Consider the following 5,652-nt stretch of genomic DNA (forward strand, 5'->3'; position numbering starts at 1 on the left):
TGTGCTGTGCATTTTACTGAGGACAGCTTCCACAACACGAGGGAGTACAGTGCCGGATTCGCCCAAAAGTTTTTGTTGAACTACGGAGCAAGGGGCGTGGCAGTACTGAAACACCGTCTAAGCTGTTCGCCAATCACAATGCACTGGGACAGCTAACCAATCACAACACATTTTGTTTTTCGGAAGGCGGACCTTCATCAAAGCCAGAACTAATCGAGCCGTTTGTGCCAGCCTGGGGAGAAAGGTATTTTAATAATGTAAATTATGTGAAAAATAATGCGTTTTTCGAACCACCAAGCATGAGAGCATGTTCTAGTACACCCCCAAAACAAAATCAAGACTTTGTAAAAGAGCATAATAGGACCCCTTTAATGCACATTGAACCTGATAAACAAAGGCAGACTGTTGACTCTAGTGTAAAATCACTTTTCTAGGTGTGGTGTGTGAATGCAGCTGCAGCTCTGAGGCATGTCATTGTGCTGGCTTCCTGCTTTTATTCAGCAGAGACACCAAACACACATTAACTGTGAAAAAGAGAAGGTCCTGAAGACTGAGAAAGACATTTCCTATTCTCTAACACACACAGCCCAGCAGCTGGTGCTGAATGTGAGAGAAACTACAGTAATAACTGATGAGACAGATCCACTGGGAGCTTCACTAGAGGCTAGCAATGTTTCTCACCAGAAGATAACACTCTTGACCATTAAATCCTTTACAAACAGCAACCTAAACAACAACAAAAGCACATTCATCCTTCCTCACAGCAGTGAGTCTGCGCCGGTCACATGCATCTGAATGGGACAGGCAGAGTGCTTTTGTGTTGGTGTCACTGCGGCAGCAGTCATGGCCGCCCCACTGCAGGCGCTCACAAAATGGAGACTGCAGGAGAGGGAGGAGAGACACAGCATGGAGCCGTCTTACTCTCAGAGCTGCTGCACTTTAACAAGCTTCAATCACGTTCTTTCAATGAACACAAAGGCTCCATTCACGTCTGTTTTGAGGCTATCTCCGACGAGGAAGATAATCACATATCCATACTGTCAGACGTATCGGAGCAGTCATGTCAGATGTCAGGTGAAATAATTGGTAATCTCACAGATCTGGTACAGAGCCACAGCTGACGGGAGGAGCACAGTTACTGGCAACACGCAGGTGCTTCTTCGGTTATAGCTGCTTTTATGACCCAGTGGTTGAACATTATTAAAACGAATATTCAACTTTGTTATATGATGGACTTATTAAACTATCATGGAAACTTTTTACCATACCTTTATAATTTTTTTTATGTATAAATATTAATATTTAACCATGGTTCTGTACCCAAACTTTCTATCTAGATTATGGAAATCCTATAAAGATATACACTAAAAAGCCATTATAAAAATTATTATGTTACATGTATCTAATTAAAGAGTAAAATAAACATATAGGCTAGCTTTTCTACATTTATTTAGCAAAACTGATATCAATTCGTACACAAACTATGACTTCTATCAGTTTTTTTTCCCACCGTAATCAACTACTTTTCCCCAGTGAACTCATTTACCAAGGAGAGATGAAATATGAAATTTACAATGTCATTTCCACCACAGTATGTTATTACACCTAATGTACTGCTTCAGATGTGGTGGAAATGACACTGCGATAGAAGTGACATTGGTGACAAAAGTAGAATTCTCCTGTAATATTTCATGTGTGTTCACTGTTAGAAATTGTTATTACACAAAATAAATAAACAACTGAGAATGTGAAAAGTGTGTTTTAAAAGAGTTTATTTTCTAAAAGTGCCCGTAGCTGAAGAAATATCCATTCACAGATGAAATAGGCTGTTTATGTTTATTTATTTCACTTTTTTAAAATGAAAACCAATAAATATTTCAACACGCTATATTATTGTCAAATCGCCTCGGTTGCATTTTCAGTTAACTTCGGAAAATAATTTTTGCACCAATTTTGTATAAATATGTCATCTTTTGGCAGTCCAAAAACATGAATCAAAAATTGAGGTTGATAAAGTTCAATAATGGAAGGTCAAGTTGGGTACAAAAAAAAAAAAAGTGTCAGAATAGAGCTGCAGATATTTGACTTGATATGAGTTTTGCAATGTCTGTTTAAAACACCTGGTTTTGTAGCTCAATCAACCAACTATTACTGAAACTGCCTCATGCTGAAGAGATTGATAAAAATTAAATCAAAGAAGATAGTACTTCAATAGCAAAACAGCCTCTTTCGTTTATTAATACGACATTTGTATCATCAGACCGAACCTTTCAACTTGTTCACTCTTTTCATTAGACAGACTTTGGCCTCAGGTCTGAGAAAGACTTTGATTAACTGCCAGCAAACAATCTGCTGTTCCGTGCCAAGAGAATGAACACAAAAGCCATTCAAAATAAACTCTATTTTAGGTCATGCAAATTTCGTGTTTATCATTTTGCATGATAAAAAGCCCATATGTACACTAATCCTTCAACATATAGACACAATGCGATCTTGTGGATCTGGTGAAATCTCAAGCACTGATGCAAGGAAGCTGGAACTTATTTAGAATTTTTGCATGATATATTATCTATAAACCTTATTATATTTCATCCAAACCTACAGGGTATATGTCGTTATTGATATCTAGCCTGTCATATTTTGTATAAGTGAGCTCAAGGAGATCATAAATAGGAGCCAACACAATGAAAGAGCATGAGTTATAAATGATTTATACACACAGACTAATGCCAGATTCATTTGATTTATCTAGATCTATCTGTAGATTACAAAGACAGAGCTGGCCTTTTCAAATATTAACAGATTTTTTCCTGCATGTCTGGTACTAAAGGAAACCCTGCTGACATCAGATAATTCTGAACAGTCTCCCTTGCAATCCTAAAAACACAAGTGAAAGCACACATGCCTTCTCACTGACTGTTTGGAAGGAAGATGTCATTATGGCTGTGCTGTGAGGAGTAATGGTGAACAGATGGAGATGTGGACAGTGAACACGGATGGGTTTTAGCTGCTAAAGGACTCGGTGAGCCACAGTTTAACATCTCTAGACCAGACATTACAGCTCTCGCTCTCAGCGATGTGCCCTGAAAGCAGCGACTGAACATAAAGTACTCAACATCTTTCAGTTTCACATAGCAGGATTTTTATCCTTCAATCCATTAGGAAAAGAAGATGCAAAGTAGGAACTACATGGCTGACTTGCTCTAACAGTCTCTGTTCGGTCAGGTATATATTTCATACACTGAACTGGTGTCAATTTTCTTCAGATGTTTTTTTAATGCCCACACTTTTAACCATAGGCTATGCTACGTTGGGTAACCCTGCACAAAAAATGGTTACATCATTTGCACATCACAGAAAAAGTCAGCTAGTGGTTTTCCTGACCGCTGCTGGTCTCAAAGTGCAACACTATGTGGGACACACTTCTGCAACATTACAGCAATATTACAATACTGACATTTAAGACTGAAGAGAAGCCAGCTATAAGATTTTAGTCCGGCGATTACAGCATGAAATTCGTGTGATTTAATGTACAAAAAAAAAAAGTATGACAAACATAAGAATAACCAGAAATTAAGTCACAAGTAACTGACAAAAATCTGTCCAGGCCTGTCTAAATCTAAGAATACAAACACAAGTTGATGTTTTTGATGATCACAGGACAATGAGGTTTCAAAGCTAAATCACTGTAAATAAATAAATAAACTGAAAAGTGTTTTAAGAGTTTATTTTCTAAAAGTGCCTGTATGAAGAAATAACCATTCAAAGATTCAAAGGCTATTTATGTTCATTTATTTCGCTTTTTTAAAATGAACACCAATAAACGTTTCAACAGTAGCATGCTATATTATTGTCAAATCACCTCAGTTGCATTTTCAGTTAAATTTGTATTTACAAGTCTAAAAAAAAAACACTTTCAGAATAACACTTCCCGCACCTTCTGACAAAAAAAAAGAAATTTTTTTTTTAAATTGTTCACAATTACAGGATGTTTTGAATCATTGTACTGCAATCAAAAAGCCAAAAAAAAAATCACGTTTTCAATGGGTTTTTATCATTTTATTAATTTCCGTGATTTTTCTGTTCATTTTTAAAACTATTAACTTCTATAACTTTTCAATGTGTTAAGATGTTATTAATTTCCATAATTTTGCAATTTTAAAGATTTTAATAAGTCTAAAATTATAGTATTTGTTAAGCATATAGTATATATAAATATTTTAATTAGCTTTTATTTTTATATTTTCAGTTTTCAATTTATTTTAGTTTAAGTTTTAGAATTTACCCACTGAAGTCTCTCACATATTCCTCTATTATAGCAACAGTATTACACCTGTCTGGCTCCTTCTTCTCTCCTCACCATCTCTTACACTGGGATTAATCATGTTATCATGACTAAAGATCACCAGATTACATTTTAAACCTGTTGTTGACATGTCTGAAATAATTTCCTGGCTTTGACAGATTAAATACCGGCACTAGAGAAACCCTTGAGAAACGAACCAGAATCTACTCAAGCCTGCAGCAATCAGTGTTTGCCATAAACTGATCATTAGATCATGAGTGCAGCTCAAAATCTGCGACAAAACCGATGCAGCTCTGCAGACACTTATGAGTTCAATTACACTTCTACATTAAGAAAACGAGCGTTTTCTTCATGACCGAGCCGTCTGAGCTCACAGAGCCGCAGACGAGCCGCTAAAGCCCGGCTGCGGGTGTGTGGATCTGGCCTGAGGAGACGCAGTCAGTGCGAGAGCAGAGAGGAGAAGCCGCCCATCCCCCACCAGCCCCGCTGTCCTCCATCTTTAATCTCCAGACCCGCTACCCTTCACACACCACTAACAGCACAAAAACGCATACAACTCACCTGGGATACTCATGGTCGCAAAAGTCTGCGTTCCCGCTATTCGGAATTCGATAAAAGTTTAGCTAAATATGGATTTATTAATTGAAAATTGGACCGGGAGAAGGAACCGCGCCTTTCAGAAGAGCAGCAAGCCTAAACCGCCATCTGGTGGCATTTTCCACAATCGAATGGCGCGAGTTGACATCGGAGCCCGAGCGCCCTCTGGCGGACACAGCCGAGAATAGCCGAAGCACAGCGGGCGGCAGAGGGAGGAGGAGAGACCCTCGTAACCAGGACAAACATGTCTGCAGTTTAGGCGCTAAAATAGCACAGATTTGGTGCTGATGTGTTTCTTCACAGGAAAGACAAGTTATGCGGGCTTATAGGTGTTTAAACGGTAGAATCCTAAAACATAATTGGTCAACATTATAAACCGTATTGATTTATTTAATTGTGTGATTGATGTTTCAGGAGCTCTACAAATTGTAAATAGCTGTAATACTTTCTCAGAATTGTGTCTGAATGTTGGCTAAATATATATATATACTTAATAAAATAATTCTAATATGTATTATAATGATTTTTATTCCTTGTAACTGGACATGAATTTGTTTTCACTATCGTAGCATATTGAATAATCTGTTGATTTGATCAGGTATGATCAAGTTTTACTTCCTTTTTATTTCTCTTTTTCTGACTGCTTTAATTGAATCTTGTCGACTGCCCTCATGCGCACTTTTTCATGTGAAAACAACATATTAAAGCTCTGTCTTTAGTAATTGACTAATCTGTAGTGACCTTTGTGT

General features: G+C 37.5%; 1 protein-coding gene across 1 annotated transcript in view; it reads right to left on the reverse strand.

Moving 5' to 3' along the window:
• The window catches only part of LOC107709887 (cohesin subunit SA-1-like), a 37,825-nt gene extending 32,552 nt beyond the window's left edge, over window positions 1-5,273 (reverse strand). The window contains exon 1 of the mRNA XM_016514549.1: window positions 4,868-5,273. The gene's annotated coding sequence lies outside the window, so the exon portion shown is untranslated. The remainder of the gene's footprint in view (window positions 1-4,867) is intronic.
• Between the last annotated feature and the right edge of the window lie 379 nt (window positions 5,274-5,652).

The sequence above is a fragment of the Sinocyclocheilus rhinocerous genome, unplaced genomic scaffold, assembly GCF_001515625.1.
Source record: "Sinocyclocheilus rhinocerous isolate Xijiao unplaced genomic scaffold, SAMN03320098_v1.1 scaffold26, whole genome shotgun sequence".
NCBI lineage: Eukaryota > Metazoa > Chordata > Actinopteri > Cypriniformes > Cyprinidae > Sinocyclocheilus > Sinocyclocheilus rhinocerous.